The sequence below is a fragment of the Pseudorca crassidens genome, chromosome 11 (genome assembly GCF_039906515.1).
Source record: "Pseudorca crassidens isolate mPseCra1 chromosome 11, mPseCra1.hap1, whole genome shotgun sequence".
Classification (NCBI taxonomy): Eukaryota; Metazoa; Chordata; class Mammalia; order Artiodactyla; family Delphinidae; genus Pseudorca; species Pseudorca crassidens.
In genome coordinates this window covers 95,184,078-95,203,219 of record NC_090306.1, presented here as the reverse complement: position 1 = coordinate 95,203,219, position 19,142 = coordinate 95,184,078, and the positions used below count along the sequence as shown (strand labels likewise).

At 48.0% G+C, this 19,142-nt stretch overlaps 1 long non-coding RNA gene across 4 annotated transcripts in view; it reads right to left on the bottom strand.

The window, feature by feature from the left end:
• Positions 1-7,507: 7,507 nt before the first annotated feature.
• LOC137202416 (uncharacterized) overlaps positions 7,508-19,142 on the bottom strand; it is a 49,670-nt gene continuing 38,035 nt past the window's right edge. The window contains exons 3-5 of one of the 4 annotated variants that reach the window (XR_010932604.1): positions 13,529-13,664; positions 11,289-11,391; positions 7,508-10,128 (exon numbers count right to left, since the gene is read on the bottom strand). This is a non-coding gene — a long non-coding RNA (uncharacterized lncRNA). Of the gene's footprint in view, positions 11,392-13,294; positions 13,665-19,142 lie in introns of those variants that run through there. The other 3 variants (XR_010932603.1, XR_010932605.1, XR_010932602.1) reach the window with 3 other exon arrangements.

The window sequence follows — 19,142 nt, the reverse complement described above, 5'->3', positions numbered from 1 at the left end:
TGGGAAGCAGCTGCATAGCACAGGGAGATCAGCTCGGTGCTTTGTGACCACCTAGAGGGGTGGGATAAGGAGAGTGGGAGGGAGACGCAAGAGGGAGGGGATATGGGGATATATGTATTCATATAGCTGATTCACTTTGTTATACAGCGGAAAGTAACACAACATTGTAAAGCAATTATATTCCAATAAAGATGTAAAAAAAAAAAAGAATCTGCCTGCCAATACAGGGGACACAATTTCAAGGCCTGGTCCGGGAAGATCCCACATGCCGTGGAGCAACTAAGCCCATGCACCACAACTACTGAGCCTGCGCTCTAGAGCCTGCAAGCCACAACTCCTGAGCCCACGTGCCACAACTACTGAAACCTGCACACCTAGAGCCCATGCTCTGCAACAGGAGAAGCCACCGCAACGAGAAGCCTGCGCACTGCCATGAAGAGTAGCCCCCGCTCGCCACAACTAGAGAAAAGCCCGCACGCAGCAACGAAAACCCAATGCGGCCAAAAATAAATAAATAAATAAAGTTTTAAAAAATTTTACCTGAAAATTGAACAGTTCCTTCTTTAACTTAATTTTCTTTTGAAATACCTATTATAGGTCAGTAAAAGAAACTAGTTGTCGTTTCAACATTCTGCCTGAAAATCTCCTTAGAAGATCCACAAATTCATGAAGTACGTTTTCTATCATCTGCATTATCGCAGGCAACAGTGTTGCTAAAACTTCTGCTGCTACACAAAGGGCTCCACCTTTCTCCAGCCTCTAGGAGAAACTTTCTCAATGCTCTTGCGGCCTCCACTAACAATTTCCTCCCTACCCTTCTCTCCGCCTGCCACCAAGTCCCAAGGCCAATGCCATGTCTTTTAGGTCTTGTTCCAGCAGCACCGACTTCTAGGTACCAAATTCTATTTCCGTTCTGTTTTTCTTTTTTTTTTTTTTTTTGGCCACGCTGTGTGGCGTGTGGGATCTTAGCTCCCTGACCAGGGATTGAACCCGTGCCCCCTGTGCTAGGAGCACAGAGCCTTAACCAATGGACCGCCAGGGAAGTCCCCTGTTTCCGTTTTCTATTGTCATGATTAGTGGATTAAAGCAACAGTGCGCTATGTCTCATGATTCTGTGGGTCCACTGGGCTTTGCCGGGCAGTTCTCCTGCCACATGGTGTCATCTGGGGTCACTCATGTGACTGTCTTTGGCTGAAAGCTGGAGTGGTTGGAATGGTGGGGGTGCTGGCCAGGCCTCTCTCTTTTCATGTGGTTTCTCATCACTCAGAAATCTAGCCTGAGCTTCTGTACGTGGCAACTGGATCCCAAAAGAGCAAAGGTGGAAACTGCACGGTACGTTGAGGTCCAGGCTCCAAACTTGCACGAATCACTCGTACCTTTTTGGTTGGTCAAAGTCAGTCACAAGGTCATCTCCACCCATCAAAAGAGCAGAGGAATAGACTCCACCTCTTGCTGAGATCAATGGCAGGTACATAGAGATGAGAGGAATTGCTGGCAGCCGTCCTTGCAGATTCATCCATCGTGGGGTACTTGAGTAGGTCCAAGCAGACCAATGGGAAAGGTTGACCCGAGTATTCTGGGTACTCCCGGCCCCACGGATTGCTGTCTGATGACGTGTCCGGGGGCAGCAGAGTACAGAACTTTGATTGACAAGTGACAATACTCCCAGCTACATAAAGTCTAACGCTGTCTGGGAGCTTATTTTCTGTAGACGTGGTCACACAAGAGAGCAAGCCAGCATAAGATGATCTTAGATCCTGCCCTTGACTGCTGCCTGGAGGGGTGAAGAGACCTCGGCAGAAGACTGCCGGAGGGGTAGAGGTGGGCACCCAGGGATCAGGAGGAGTATTCAGTGTCCTTTCTGAGAAGTGTCACCCACAAGAGAGGGAGAACTGCCTAGCAGCGAGAGTCTCCGAAGAACCCACATAAGTGGCCTCCTGAAAGACTCAATTTTAAACATCTGACAAACCCAGAAAGAGCCTACACCACTTCCCAAGAGTGCCAGAGAGGTAAGAACTTCCCTGTCCCCTCACCATCAATTCTTAGCAAGCCAGGGGATGAGTCATAAGAGTGAAATGCAGCGAACCAAGAAAAGTGGGCCCCACTGCAGGCTCCCCCTCTGGCAGCTAGACGAGGGGCGAAGCTTTATCTCTGAATAAAATCTGGAGTTTAAATCATTAAATAAAACTGGACATGCTAGCTATGGAACTGATATCTACGGTGGCTACCGGCACGAGAGAGCTTTTAATTACCTAAGAGTGAGACAGTTTCCTCCAGGACCAGAGTAGAACAAGCCCCATAGCATTGGTGTGGGACAGGAGAGATGAAATTGCTTCTGGTTACACCTGCTCAGTCGCTGTGACAGCTGTAAATCTATTTCCATCCCAGAGGACACTGCTTGGGTAAGGCTCAGTGAAAATTAGCAGGATGCCCTGGAGGCCCATTAACGCTCAAATGGGTCCTGGTTCGCACCGTGATGTACCTGTTCTCATTTCTGGCTTGATTTTAAAAATTCTATCCCATGCTGATAGGGATAGAGTAGGATCATTAAATAGTTTAAAAATCCCACCAGGGGATTAAAGACAGAAAGGGAATTTTAAGGGAGTTTGGGAGACTGTTGTAAGCTAATGACCACTCAAGAAAAGAAGCTAGTAACCTAGCAACAATCTACTCTACCTTGAAGGAAGACCAGGCACATTCAAGTACCAGACACACTCAAGCCACCAATCCTGATAGTTAAAACACAAGACAATAGATATGGGTCTGAATCTTGTAACATGAAGTCACAGTGTTAACGGTCCTTGAAGAATTGCACTTCTGCGTGTAGCTAGTACAGGAATATAAGTGAAAAGTGAAAATACTCGGGAAAGGGGATATTACACCAAAACCTGAGATGAATTACCATATTTTAGTATATATTATCACCCTTCTGCTACTATACATATGATGTAAATAGCACCATGACAGTCCCAGTGAGACCATATAGGGTCAAAGGAGGAACTAAGGATGTAAGCCTTGACGTCTGCCCAAAATTGAGGAAGAAGCTTGTCTTCTCCCCTCCCCACTTTTTCTTTGATTATAAAAATGTAGCCCTCTTTGTTCTTGGGGCTGTGCTCCCTTGCCTGCCCGCTTGTATCTCTTATAAGCATCCTGTGCTAATAAACTCACTCTTTGTCTATCACTTTGCCTCACACTGAATTCTTTCTGCATCGAGACAAAAGAACCTGAGCTTCAGTAAGTCCTGAGACCAGGTGAGAGGTTTCAATTAAAAGACAGTGGGTTCGAGTCCCCTCCTAAGTCAGGGATTGTGGGTTCAAGTCCCAATCTGAGGTGCAGCTGGGTTTGAGTCCCATCCGAAGGAGTGTGGTTTCAACGCCATCCCTGTGGACAAAATACCAGAACATCTCCCTGACCCTCCATGCCTGTGCTGCAACGTGGAGGCTCATAGCATGGGATTTGGGGTCAGAAAACCTAGATTCAAATCCTAATGCTGCCACTTATTATTCAGGGGATCTAGAATAATTCACTTAATTTCCCTATAGTTCAGTTTTCTCATCCATGAAATGGGGATATTATGTCTCTCGCACACAGTTGCTATGAGGATGAAAGAGATAATGGGTACGAAGCATTTAGCTGGTGCAGGGGAAATTCGTGATGCCTACTTGTGTGTACAGTGGGTTACCTCCTAATAATAATAAAAAGGGAGAAGCCTGCATCTGTTTGGAATTGCGGTTGCCCAGACACAGAATATCTCTTGAAGGAATCATAAGACGCTAATGACATTGGTTGTCTTTGGGGAGGAAACTGGGTGCTTGGGACAGCAGAGGAGTAAGACTATACTGTTTAACTTTTGATACCTTCCAAATTTTGAAGCATGTAAATGTATTTACTACTTTAAAAGTAAATTTAAATTAAAAAATTTTTCAACATTCTATTATGAAAAATTTCAAATGTACAGAGAAATTGAAGGAATTCTACTGGATACCAGGTACCCACTGCAGAGAATTACTCTTAGCATTTTGTTAGACTAGCCTTATCTCATATATTTTAATTTTTTAAATAAAAATTAATCAATCCCTAAGGTCTAAGAAAGTCACTTTACTTATTAGAGTCTTGATTTTCTCTCTGAAAAATGAGATGCATGGAGTATTCTTCTCCCTGTTTTTCACTATACCAGGGCTAATCCGAGTGGTAGAGCTGTTGACCATCTTGCCCATAAAGTGTAAGCACCTGTTGGGGTGGCTTCCTGGTTTAAAACAGTTCCCTCTCCTTGAGAACAGCCCCCTGTCACACATGAAATTAGATGGGGCCATGTGACTAGCTTTGGCCAATGAAATGTAACAGGAAGTAAGGCATGTCCTTCTAAGGGAAAGAACTTAAGAGCCAATGTGCTGTACTCCATGCCTGTGTTCACCTGATGTGCCAACCAATCAGAGGCCATGCTCCAGATGGTGCCGCCACAGGATTCTGAAATCTCCCTCAGTCTGGATTGTTGAGTTGCTACAAGGAGATCAGCTGTCCTGGAAAGTTGTCTGGACCCTCAGCAGTCCATATACCCTTTGGACTGAATTCCATCTGAAGTATGTTCAGTTCAAAAATACATTCTAAGGACGAACTGTGCCTAATGCTCTGGGTTTTGCACTCTGCAAACACTTTCCCTTGCTGTTCATTCAGTCATTCATTCATTGAAAGCAATGTTGATAGAAAGTCAAACGTACGCCACGTTCTAGGCTGGATCCCAGGGATACGGCAATGCATATGATACGCTTGTGGCCCTCAGTGAGCTCACAATCTAATTTGGGCAGCAAACATGTAAACAATAACAACAACAATAAGAAAAAGAATAGCTGATACTTAGTGAACATTTTCTACGTGCCAGGCACTGTGCTAAGCAATTTACATGCCCTATATTACTTAGTTCTAACAGCAACCCTATGAAGAAGTACCTTAGTCAGTGTTTCAGTTATCTACTGCTGTGCAACAAGATACACCAAAACACAGCAGCTTAATACAACAATCATTTTATCATCGCTCCAAATACCATAACCTGAACAGGGCTAGATTGGGTGATTCATCAGGTCTCGCCTGTGATCACTCATATGGCTGCATTCAGCTGGTAGGTTGACAGGGGGCTGGACTCAGCTAGGACACCGGGAAGCTGAGCTTCTAACTCTCTGTGTGGCATCTGGACCTCTCCCTCTTCATGTGGCATCTCCAGAAGGTCTCTCCTGAACTTACAGGACAGCTCAGGCCTCCCAGGAGCACAGAAGCCGTCAGGCCTTCTTCAGGCTTAGGCCCAAGTACTGGCACAACATCATTTCCATCCTGTTCCATTGATTAAAGCAACTTGCAAGCCCTGCCCATAGTCAAGAGGACTTAACAACACAAGGGCATGAATACTAAAAAGCATGGCTCATCAGGAACCACCAATCATAGTCAGAATTCTCTCTGGTGTAAGGTGTAAGCAAACTTGACACTTGCTAACTTAAGTTTCAAAGGAAAGGTGTGGGGAAGGATTTATTGGCTTTTGTAATTGGAAGCCCAGGAGTTTATCTATCTTCAGGAATGGCTGGATCAAGGGGCTCATATGATACAATCAGTGTTTCATCTTTCTCTCCATTTCTTAGATAGATTCTTTCTATGTGGTGGGTAAGATAGCTGCCCACCTCTCTAGAACCACATTCTACTTGCTTAGCAATCCCTGAGTGAAGAGACAATCTCTTCCTATTTTCTTATAGAAAGTTCCAGACAGGCGTGGATTAGCTTGTTTGGAGCCACTTGCCTATCTTTAAGCCAGTCACTGTGACCAGGAGATGGAGCCATCTTTTTTTTTTTTTTTGCGGTACGCGGGCTTTGCACTATTGTGGCCTCTCCCGTTGCGGAGCACAGCCTCCAGATGCGCAGGCTCAGCGGCCATGGCTCACGGGCCCAGCCGCTCCGCGGCATGTGGGATCTTCCTGGACCGGGGCACGAACCCGTGTCCCCTGCATCGGCAGGCAGACTCTCAACCACTGCACCACCAGGGAAGCCCGTAGCCCTCTTTTTGTCCAGGTCTGGAACACCTGCCCACCACTGTAGCCCTATCAAACCACATGGGATGGCTACTTTACTTTAAAATAGAGACAAAGGAAGAGAGAAAGAAAGGCTCTGTTATCAGAAAGTCACGTGATGCTGGGAAGACAGGTGGTACGTACGAGCATCCTCATTTTACGGGTCAAGAATCTGATGGTCAAAAATAGTGAAGGTATTTGCTCGAGTTTGCCCAAGTTCACAAAGCTAGAAGACGGTATAGCCAAGACAGAAAACTGGGTCTTGTGGGTGCCAAAGTTCCTGTACTCAATGGTCAAATTATACAATGGTGTTTGCAAACAAACGACCATGAGACAGTGTGATGTGAGCAATGGTAAAGAACCGGCCATGGTACAGAGATAATGGAGCAGAGCTGGGCAACGGTGGGGTGATGAGATGAGTCAGGGGAGGACTCCTCAGAGGAGGTGGTGCTTAAGCTGGGTCCTTAAGGAGGGTCACTCCAGGACAAGGGATCAGCATGTTCAAATGTGCCTCGGGAACCTGCAAGATTTTGGAAGAGTGGAGGGATAAAGATTCCCAGCTGAGGGATAAGGATCTCTGGGTTCAAGGATTTGTATGGTCTGAGAATTTATCTCTGAATCCAGCCTGGTTTATAAACTGAAAAAAATAATACATCCATATCACAATTCGTCAAATGTATTTTAAAGTATTACTGAATTCATGGCAGCTTTTTTTGGTAGATGTTTTCTCAACTAAAAGTAGAACTATTACCATGCTTGGTTCAGGAATTATTTTGACATTGTAAAGGAGGTTTATACTGAAAAAGAGACATTGATTCTCAAATGAGTGTTACGAAAGGGTCACTTCTAAAAATGAGGCAGAGGAGGGCAGCAGGACCTGCTCAAGGGTTTTCAATGTTATCCCAAAGTCAGGGGTGAGGGGTGGGCTGGAGGGTTTTAGGCAGTGGAATGGTCGATTCAGAGTGTGTGGAGGGTGGTTGGAGGGGCTGATTCTGCAGACAGAGGCGCATATAGAGGCTGCTGCTGGTGAGTGTCAGTTTATAGGATGAAGAGCACAGGCTCTGGAGCCAGACTGCCTAGGTTCAAATCCCAGCTTTTTACTTATCTGCTGTGTGGCTTTGGGCAAGATACTTAGCCTCTCTGATGCCCTAGTTTTTCCATCTGTAAAATGGGAATGCTGATAGCTTTAGAGGATAGAGGAGCTGAAAAATGCAAAGTGGCTGGAATTACACCCAGGGTTAACACCACGTAGGAATATTATCACCTCTTATGTGTGTATATATTTATATGGACATTTACTACTATGGTCCAAGAAAGTCTTTGCAGTGGCCTGAACTGTAGGGCATAGAGAGCTGGTGAAGAAATAGTTGGAGGCACATACATATTTACATGTATCTACTTCTATTTCAAATAGCATATAGTTATATTGATATATCTATCTATACTGTAAATGTATACTCTTTGAGGGCAGAAATATATTCCTAGGTGTTTTGCTCCCCCTGCTAGGGACCCACTGACTGATTTCCCATCATGGAGAGAAAGGTTCTGGGGTCTGTCTTTAATGCAGAGAACGTGGACCTGGAGAAGGACACAGAAGACTCCTTTCGGCCCAGGATGGGCAGTCAGTCTGCAGACCTCTGAGGGAGCTTCACAGGAGACAGGTGAGGATGGAGCCAGGCTGGAATCTCTTGTTTCCTCAGAGCTCAAGAGTACAGGAGAACGGGGAGCAGACCTGGAGGGCAGCCGTGGGACGAGTGACCGTGCTCTGGGGCAGGGTTGGCTCCTGGGACATTTCTGCCCCTCCGCACTCCCCCCTCAGCACTTCCTGGGCTCAGAGGGGACTGGGGAGTCCCATCACTGCCTTTACAGCTCACAGGCTTTCCTCCATGGGAAAAGGGGCAGCAAACTTCCCCCATTAGCCAGAGGAGGAAATGGAGGTCCGGAGAGGCAAGTGGTTCCATTCCATGTGAGAGGGAACGGAGGGAACAACCCTGATGAGCCCGTGCGAACTGGGGCCTTAATGTAGCATCTCAGCAATCTGCTGAAGTGGGTGGATGGTGCCCATTTGACAGGCGGTGAAACCAAGCTCAGGCGGTTAGCGTATTTCCTTGAGTTCTCAGGCAGCCTAGAATTTGCAGTACCTTTCCTTCCATCATAATGAGCAGGGAGGGAAGTGAGAGGAGGGCATTCAGGGATCAGCCCACGTGTTTGATTCGTCCTACTGACGTTTCTTTGTCATGTGTGGATCTAAGACTTTAACTGAACTCTTGCCCTCGAGTTTGGAGTCTCTAGGGGGCTGCTTGCTGTAGCCCCGTCAGCCTGGAGAGTGGGGCCCCCCTCCCCCCTTCTCCAAGGTCACTTAACTGTGGGCCTTGACTTTCACTCGCCCTGGAGGAGAGTTCTGGTCATGGCCCTCCCCTCTCCCTCTCACCCTCCAGAAGTGGAGGGGCCTTAGCCCACACCTGTGGTCTGAGGGAATTCAAGTGGGGGCATCACTTCCTGCCTCTGGCCCTTAACTGCTCACCCCTCAGCCTGCAACACCAGGTACCAGCTGTGCCAACAAGAATGGAACTCTCCTAAAGCTCTAATTTGAAAAGATGCACACACCCCAGTGTTCACAGCAGCACTATGTACAATAACCAAGACGTGGAAGCAACCTAAGTGTCCGTCAGCGGATGACTGGGTAAAGAACATGTGATATATATACACACACACATACATACATATACACATACACACACAATGGACTATTACTCAGCCATAAAAAGAATGAAATAATGCCATTTGCAGCAATGTGGATGGACCTAGAGACTGTCATACTGAATGAAGTAAGTCAGAGAAAGACAAATATCATATGATTTCACGTATATGTGGAATCTAAAATATGATACAAATGAACTTATTTACAAAACAGAAACAGACTCACAGACACAGAAAACAAACTTATGGTTTCCAAAGGGGAAAGGGATGAGGGAGGGATAAATTAGGAGTTTGGGATTAACAGATACAAACTCCTATACATAAAATAGATAAACAACAAGGTCCCACTGTATTGTATGGGGAACTATATTCAATATCTTGTAATAAACTACAATGGAAAAGATTTGAATTTCTCTAATAATTAGTGATGTTGAGCATCTTTTCATGTGCTTTTTAGCCATCTGTATGTCTCCTTTGGAGAAATGTCTATTTAGATCAAAATGTCATTTTTTGATTGGGTTGTTTGTTTTTTTGATTTTGATATTGATATTTGTATATTTTGGAGATCAATCCCTTGTTGGTTGCTTCATTTGCAAATATTTTCTCCCATTCTGAGGGTTTTCTTTTTGTTTTGTTTACGGTTTCCTTTGCTGTGAAAATGAATATGAAAATATATATATATATATATATATATACATATATATGTATATCTGAATCACTTTGGTGTATACCAGAAACATACAACACAACATCGTAAATTAATTATACTTCAATTTTTTTAAAAAGCAAAAAAAGAAAGAAAGACTCTCTCCTCTCTTGCTTATCTGAAAATCATTTTAAGAATTTGGGTAGGAATTTGGAGTTCCTGAAAGTTCACTGCTGAAGAATCTGTTCAGAACCCAGCAAAGAGTTGAGTATATTTCTATTTCTGGTGCAAGACATCATTCTTCCATCTCACAGTGATGCTACACAAGCAAGGCAACCTGGTGGTACCTCTGCGCACGTGCAGCTATCGAGTGCATGACCCATTCCTATGGCCACTCTCTGCATTAGGTCTTCCCATTGGTGTGACACTCTAGGGAAGTCCTCTCATGAGTCCCCATTTGCACAACTAGAAATGGAGGCTCAGAGAGGGTGACTCTCTGGCCACATCACACAGGAAGAGCTGGCAGCTCAAGCTAATACTATCCTTTCCTGTCCCAGGGCAATGGTAGCAGGCATCGCTGTCCCCAGACACTCACCCCCGGGACTCACCTCCTCGCTGCCCCAGCTTGACCCTCCTGCACCACTGCAGCCCTCCCTCGTGGACACCAGGCTGCCCATTCTATGGTCCGTCTGGTCAGGGAGATAGTCTGACAATATTCGGAAATAGCTGAAACTAAGGGAAAAGCAATACAATAATAATGGAGAAGGAGAAGGAGTTGGACAAGAAAAAGGAAAAGATAAAAGTTTCTCAGGGAATAAGATCATATAATCAAGACACCTTGGCACCGTCCTATAGGGAAAATATCAACTTCATTCTCCAGATGGGAAACTGATGTTCCTAAAGGTTAAGCAATTTGCCCCAAGGTCACACAGCTAATAAGTCGGCCAAGCCAGGCTTTGAACCCAGGTCGATGTGGCACGAAGATCTACATGGTTTCCTTTGCATTCTGCCGCTAAAAGGTCCCTGACCTCAGCAGGGACCAGACAGGGTGGGAGCAGGCAAGTCAGTGGATAATTGCTCCACAGGAACTGTCCTAGTAAACGCAGGGAGCATGAACATGGCGTGTAATCAGGGGGCAGAGGGGAGCAATCAAGGAGGGCTTCTGGAAAGCGGTGACGCCTGAATTAAGTCGTGAGGGATGAGTGGCTGCTGTCATGGGCCTGCAGGAGGGAGAGGGTGAGGAAACATCCAGAGAGGGAGCACGGTGTCAGGCCTGGCCATTCCTACAAGCCGTTGTTATGGTGGCCTAGGAAATCCTTCAAAGCAAACGGAGGGCAGTGTCTCCGATGAGTGTGAACCACCATGACTACACCTGTGAAACCAGCTGTCGTGTTTGTCATCTGCAAATTCACTAAAAATCTTGTGAAAAACATGTTTTTAATTGAGGTGACAGTCATACAACAGAAAGCTCCCCATTTTAAAGTGAATCATTCAGTGACATTTCATGCCTTCACAATATTGTGTGACCGCTACCTATATCTAGTTCCCAAACCTCTTCATCAACCATAATAAAATCCTTTATCCATTAAGCAGTTACCTTCTATTCTCACCTCTACCAGTCCCTGGCCACCACCGACCCACTTTCTGTCCCTATGGATTTTATTCTTGATTTTATCTCATATAAATGGAATGGTGCAGTACGTGGCCTTTTGTAACTGGCTTCTTTCACTGAGCGTGTTCTCAAGGTTTCATTTGATAATTTATGTCTTTTCCAGTTAAGAAGGAGAGAACAGAGCACGGATCGTGGTCTAAATATGACCCAGCGTCTCCAGCCCCTGCCTGGACCCTCTCCCTCCACATCTCTCCTTCCTCTTCCCTTCGGCATGTCCTACCCTCCTTCAGGAGCCAGAAGGCGATCCACAGGCCTGGGTGTGTGTCCTCACTCTGCTGTGTCCCTTGACGTGTTCCATTGCCTCTGAGCCTCAGGCTTCCCATCTGTAAAATGAGATGGTTGACACAACAACGTAACACACGTAACACAACTGAACTTTACACTTTGAAGTGGTTAAGATGGTGGATGTTATGTATTTTTTTATCACAATTTTTAAAAAAGCAATACAAGGAAAGAACTTTAAAAATGAGATGGTTGAATTGATCAATTGATGGCTAAAAGCCACCCAGTCCTATAGCACAATAAGGCCAAGGACTCATGATTGAGAGTCGTGGAAAAGAAAGGCTGGCCAAGGAGACAAAGGAAGGAAAGGAAATGTCCAGTCAAGGAAGAGAGAGAGAGGGAGGGAAGGAGGAGGGGATATGGAGAGAGGGGGGATGGGGAGAGAGACGGGGGAGATAGTAAGAGAGGAGAGACAGGGGAGAGGAGGGAGAGGGGAGAGAAGGAAGGAGAAGGGAAGGAGAGGAAGGGGGAGAGGGAGAGAGGAGATGTACAGGGGGAAGGGGGGAGGGGAGGAGGGCTGTCCTGCAGTCTTTCTCTGCCTTGCTTTGCCCATATGTTTATTTCCAGATTCTCAGTTATTGTCAGTCACTGTCACTCTCCGAACTCCAGTCCGATCTCTCATACAATCTGTGGATTAGTCTACAGTACTGGAGCAAGATGGGAACCACAGGGTTTTCAAATAGATTCAGCTTCTGTGATTTACGATATCTTTTCAATAGAATTTGACCCAGAACCAGAATGAAAGCAATATAGAGCAGATAAGAAAAAGCGATGATTCAACCATGTCCTTAAAACACGTTGGTCGTGTCACCAGGGGCTTTCCCACTAGGGGCCAACATCAGGCCTCCCCCCATTGGCTGAAGGGACACCAAGATGTGTAGGAGGCACCAAATATTCCAGATTTGCTTAGTCTGGTTTCAAACATCCAGTTCCCTGTTCCCCAAAGCACCCTCTCTTATCAGAATATGAACTACAGTTTTTGGCCTATAAGTGACAGCCCCATGAATATGAGGCTTGAACCCCAAGGGAAGGCTGCAGTTCCTGAATGACTAATTATACACCAGCAGGTGCCCCTGAAGTACAGGTGAATAAGTGGATTTAGATGGCTTTATAAGTAGCAATCCAAGAATGTTTTAGAGAACAGCGACTGTCCACACATAGCCCAAAATAAAAACATCAGTTTGAATTATTCTCCTTGGAGGCCCTCCTGGAGAAGCTGGATGCCGGTGTTTGTGCCTCAAACTCCCAGCTGCAACGGCAGCTGGAAACACAGAGAGAACAAGTGGAATAATGGGGCCATTACCAAGGTAGTGATAGAGGTCAATGCAGGGGCTAGGAGTGGCATATGGTCAGGGGGGAGAAACCAAGGAGGGCTTCCAGTAAGTGGTGGCATCCAAGCTGAGTCACCAAGGGTGATTGGCAGGTGGATGACCTGGCAGGAATGGGAAGGCAAAAAAGCCTCCAGAAATGGTAACAGTGGCTGTACTTGGGTAGCAATGGATATGGGTGACTCCCCCACCCTAGCCCCTCTATTTTCCATTGTTTCTATAAAGAGTATATATCGATTTTATAATAAAAACATTTTTTAAGAAAGTAAAGGTAACCATTTCAAAAGACTTGGAGAGTTTTCATGAGAACGTGGTCCATGTCTTGGTGGTGGAAACGGAGACCCCTTCCCTCTTGCACCCCTTCCAGCAGCCCCTCTCTGTTGCTGGCGTAATAGTTTGCTGGGGCTGCCACAACAAACGACCCCAGGCTGAGGGACTTAGACAACAGACATTCACCTCCTCACAGTCGTGGAGGCTACAAGTTCAAGATCGAGGTGTCAGCAGGGTTGTTCCTCTTGAGGTCTCTCGCTTTGGCTTGCAGATGGCCATCTTCTCCCTGCGTCTTCACATGGTCTTCCCTCTGTGTGTCCATGTCCCAATTTCCTTTTCCTATGAGAACGGCAGTCACAGTGGATTAGGGCCCACCCTAGTGTCCTCATGTTAGTTACCTCTATAAAGACCCTATCTCCAAAAACAGTCACAGTGTGAGGTCCTAGAGGTTAGGACTTCAACAGATGAATTTTCGGAGGACACAATTCAGTCCATAACACTGGGGTACAGATAAATAGTTCAAGATGAGTCTTTTGTTTTCCCCCATCGCTGTGGGAGAGTTCAGAACGTTAGTATTTACTTGATTTTTATGCAAGGATGCTTGATGCTGGAGAGGACGCATGTGGGTTGGTAGAGCTCCTGGGCCCACCTGTGGGGAAGTACCAGGCACCACCGTCCATCCCAAGAGCCAGTTAAGAGCACATCGGATGGGAGTCCTGGAAAAACACATGGAAATTTATCACCCTTCTCCTGTGGGTGCGCCTGCGTGCACGCATGAGTGTGCGCACACACACACAGACCACATAAACAAACACACAAACGCACACATCACATACACACAGAAATACACAAGCTCTTTCAACGATCATTCTAACTCTTCGTTATGGGATGTGGGTTGTTTTGGTGATGGGAGCCAGGACAGATGCAGGTAGAAATGGATTGAGGAAGAGATGATAATGTGAGAAAAGCTGCTGCCTTTAGAACCTAGGATGGCTTTATCCATCTGAGCTGGGCTCAAGACAGGGTGTTGTCCGTTCCCCTGATGTCAGCAGGTGTCTGGGAGCCAAGAGAGCCCTTAAACACTCTGCAGACCAACCTCTCTCTGCTTGTCCACACACATCCTCCAGCACGATCCCAGAAGGGAGAGTCCCAGGTGCTGCCCAATTTCTACCAGATTTTCCGACTTTCACAGTCATGACCTTGGGGTGTCCTGCTTCCCTTTATAACTCCAGCTTCACAGGGACCAAACCCTTTCCTGATTTTCTCTGAGCACCACTGAGATGGGACGGAATTTTCAAGGGAGGGACACAAACTCAGGTGGCCAAGAGCCCTAATCACCTGGGTTTACAGACCCCCAACCCTGGCTTACTTGTCAGAGTCCTAGCTCCATCTAGGATCACCCTGGCTCTCAGAACCCGCTCTCAGCCCCTTGCACTTTTCACATCCTCCACCTTTCCTTCTCCCTTGTCGGTAGCTCCTGACTTCCCCAGCAAGGACACTGAGTCCAGCCTCAGAGACCATCCTGGGAAAGCCAGGGTTGGCACTCCCTGGTTCCCCGTGTTTCCATTCACAAAGCCACTCTAGGGTCCTCTCAGTGGAAGGACTGGGTGAAGGGTAAATTCCTCACAATGATAACGACCCTGATTATCATTTCTGCATCCTCCAAAGCCCTTACTCAGAGAGGGTCTCATTTAGTATTCAACACAGCTTCCTCTTCAGCTCCATTTTACAGATGAAGAAACTGAGGCCCAGAGAGGCGAAGCGACTGGCTCAAGGTCACACAGTGGGTAAGTGGCAGGGACCCAGGGCTGTCTATCTGCATGCCTTTAGCACCTTTGGGACTCTCTACCCCGTGGCCTCTTTCTCAGTGGTGAAATTGTACTTAAAAACAGGTGAAAGGCGGGAGGGGAAACAAGGCCACACGCTCAAGATCTGGCTCTCAGGAATGGGGCCAAGATTCCTTCGAGTTAATACACATCATCTCACAGGGCTGACCTCATAAATATCATTAGATCCTGCAGCCTCCACCCAGCCTGCCAGGGCCCTGGACGTGAGGAACTCTGTATCCTGTTCCCAGCCACAGCACGTGGAAATAGTGTGAGCTAATGAAATATCACCAGCGAAGCTAAAAGCTGAATGCTCGTCTCCTGGCAGATGGCAGCTAGGAGACTGCTGACCCACACACACTGGCCTCTTTCCCTCCACCAACTGGGAGGCCAGAGCGGGCTTTAGGAAGAACACTGGACAGGGGTAGAGGCAGACACACCAGGCTCTGGTCTCTGCATGCTGTGTGACCTTGAGCAAGTGACTTGACCTCTCTGAACTTAAGCTTTTTCATCTATAAAAAGAAGATAATGGGATCGATTTCAGTAATATATACATGGAAGTGTTCAGCTGAAGGCCAGACACAGTTTGGGGACCAAGGGGATGGAAGAGGCGAGGTCAGGGTGGGGATGTGACATCCATCTATCTACCCAGCCCACCTCATCACTGTTCAGAGTAAGAAACCCTGAAGCTAGAAGAAAATTCCACTGGGCACTGCTGCTGCCTTTAAGTAGAGGCCCAAGGGGGTGGGAGTAGCTGCCTGTCAGGCCTCATAAGGATCAGGATGGGGTTGGAGATTTCAAGTTCAGAAAGGCCACTTTGGGCCCCAGAGTGACTCATTCTTGAGAAGTTCGGATGTATTCTGTCATCAAACTCACCAAGGACTTAGGGCATAAACCTCCTTAGTGCCTGGCATGCTTGGGCATCCCCCGACCCCAGAGACTAGCTCAGTGAATAGTTCATGGCTCTGACCACCCAGAATCCCTTACCTCCTCCCCACACAGTTCCTATGGTGTGGCGCCTTGAAGGCGCCTTGCAGCCCAGGTCTGTGCAATCCTTGTAATTGATAGTGACCAGTTTAGGGGTGGTATATGACCAAACCAAGCTAATCACAGCCAGTGAAACTCAACTCTGGGAATTTTGATCAAGATCTTAGGGCACTGGACTCCCTTTTCCCCACAGGACTTGGACCTGAAAGTTTATAGCACTGCAGCGGAGGGCAGTGCTGTAATCCTCAGGGGACAGCCAGTCTGAGAAGGTGGCCAGTGCAGCACAAGACAATGCTGAGAAATAGAGAGAAACGGCATTCTCGTGGCAGCCGAGGTCTGGATCAAGCCATACCTGAGCCTTCCTGGCCTTATCAGTCACATGAGTCAATAAATACCCCTTTTGCCTTTTTTTGGCATAGAATTTTTCTTTCTGCTCTGTGACCTTAGGCAAGTCACCTAACCTCTCTGAGCCTTGTTCCCTCATTAGTAAAATCCTGAAGGCAGTGCCTACCTTGTAAGGAGCGTTACAAGGACAAAAGCATGATGCAGTGTGTACCGCATAGTACTCAACAAATGAGTGTGATTATCTCCCCAGATCCTAGCCAGGGATCTTCCTCTAGGGCTCATCAGATGCTGCATTCCCGCCCCCCAGAGCTCAGCTGTGCCTGTGACTTGACCTCCCTGATGACCACCAAAGCTCTGTGTCCAGCCCGACCTCTCTCCAGAGGTCAGAGCTCCTGGGCACGTCCACCAGAATGTCCTCCAGGCGTCCCAAACCCAGCACAAGGTTCTGGCTGGTTCACTACTCTCTGTGTGATGTGGGTCTGTCACCTTGGTCTTGGTTTCTCCACCTATAACATGAGAAGGTTGTAGTAGATCATTACAGAGGTTCTCCCAGCCCTAACATCCTAGGACTCTCATCTGTCATGTATCATCCCCCCAGCTTGACACCACTTCCTCCCCAGACTTACCACCTTCAAAAGCAGTGCCGCCATTCTCCAATGAACCCCAGGTTGAAAACTTAGAGTCAGCTTGGTCTTGTCCATCTTGTTAATCACAGCCCCCAAGTCTGGGAGAGTCTCCTCAGAGATGCTACCCTATCTCTACAGCCCTCCCTGATGCCACTACCACCATCTTAGTCCAGATCCCTAGTCCTACACATCCGGTCCAGCACTGGCTTCCCCGTCCAGTCCCCTCCCTGCTCCTTCCATCCTTGGAGTCAATCAGTGGCCAATGGAGGACCGGGGCAGCTTCCCTCCCAATCCACCTCTGCGTGGAGGCTGGGCCTCCTAATGTCACTGTCAGGAACTAGACTGCCCTACTGACAACGTCAGTGCCTGGAGATTCTTTTTTTTTTTTTTTTTTTTTTTTTTGCGCTACGCGGGCCTCTCACTGTTGTGGCCTCTCCCGTTGCGGAGCAACAGGCTCTGGACGCGCAGGCTCAGCGGCCATGGCTCACGGGCCCAGCCGCTCCGCGGCACGTGGGACCCTCCCGGACCGGGGCACGAACCCGTGTCCCCTGCATCGGCAGGTGGACTCTCAACCATCGCACCACCAGGGAAGCCCTGAAGATTCTTTTTAAGGCTGGGGACGAGAAGAGGAAGTTTTCACGGTGTTCATAGTAGATACTCAGTAAATATGTGTTAAATTCATTCATTCCCTCACGCTCTCCAAAACACACCCCTTGGATGGTCATCTCCAATCCAAGACAGATCAGCCCAGAGACCCAGTGTCATGAAAGCTGTGGCCATTCTCTTCACAAAAGAGCTCTTGCACGTGACTTTGGGAATATAGTTTCAGACGGTTCTTAGTCCCGCAGTCCATCCATAGAGCCAAGTTTACCCCTGTTTGAGCTCATTTTACAGGTGGAGAGAGTGAGATGCAAAGAGAGGAAGGAATTTGTTAGAGAACATGCAGACCATGTGTTTCTGGGAGGCACTAGGTCATCTTAGGAAAATGCTGGGTCCACTCGCAGCTCCGGGTCCATATCTTTGAGTAGTCAATCACGGAACCCCTAACATCTCTGTTTCCTCACCCACGAAAGAGGGACCAGGCCTGCACTGCAAGGCTGTAGTTAGAAGATGGTGTAGGAATAGGAACCTAGCCCAGCCCCGTGCATGGAAGACAATTCCTGTTCCATCCTTCTGCTTGCTTTCTCTCTTCCTTTCCTTGTAGGCTTTTGGAGGCTGGAGATGTTACTGCCATCTCGAGTGGTCACAGAAGCCTTCGTGGAAGAGGAGAGCCCTGCCTGAGCCTCAATTTTGGGTGCTGGAGGGAGTCAGGGACCAAGGGTTATTAATAGGCCTGGCTCGAGGGGCCCAGGGAGGGCGAATGTGATACAGACACCCAGCACCGTGGCTGGGGAGTACCTGACACCGGAAGGGGAGGGGGCCGGGGGCAGAGGGGAGTACCACGTCCCAAAATAGCCGGAGCAGAAGCTTATATAGGTGGCCGTCCTACCACTAGGCTCACTTCCTGATGGGACCTCCCACTGGACCAGCCCTTCAGCGCAGGTTCCAGCCCTCCACCGCCACCCGAGGTGAGTGGCAGCTACTGGGGTTGCGGGGGATGGAGGTATGCAGCAGGGAGGAGGCCAGCTGGAAGGGACAGCCACACGTCCCCTTCCCCCAGTAACACAGGCTGGGGTGGGGGTGGATGTTGTGAGGCGGGCAGCTGTGGAGTCTAGGGCTGAGAGTACGGATCCTGGGGTCTCCATCCTAACTCCTGGTGTGACCCGAAGCAAATCCCTCCCCCTGGCTAAGTCTCGGGTTCCCCACCTATAGAACGAGAGGGGTGGAGGCAGACATCTGTGGGTTCAGGTGAGGAGGCCCCTGCCTGGGCAGAGGAGGCAGGAGGAAGGGGTAGGAGGGCTGATGGGCTGACCTGATGGCATCATCTGATGTTCTGTCTGGGTGGACTTCAGCCCAGAGAGGGTGTCAAGTTGATAGGAAGCTTCTGCAGCAGGGAGAGATGGAGGAAGGAGGGAGAAGGATGGGGCCTCTGTTGCTGTTCCAGTCTCTGCCACAGGGGTCAGTGTCTGGGGACTCTGCAGGAGCCGGTCTCTGGCTCAGACATGTGGGACTTGACTAGGCTGGGTCCTGAGCACAGGAGGAGCTCCATGGAGGGGGGCACTGAACTTGAAGTTAGTACATCCGGGCCTCTCTGAGCCACTGCCTTGCTATGTGTTTTTAGGCCATTCACTGACTCTCTCTGGCCTCAGTTTCCCCACTAGCATAGCATAAGGATCCTTCCGCTGGGGAAGCAGATTCTCCAACTAGGTCCCTGGAGTGAGCTGAGCCTGGGGGTTGAAATGATAGCACAGAAGCCCAGCATCTCCAAGTTAACAGCCCAGCCTGGGGCAGGGGCAGCAGGGGCAGCTGA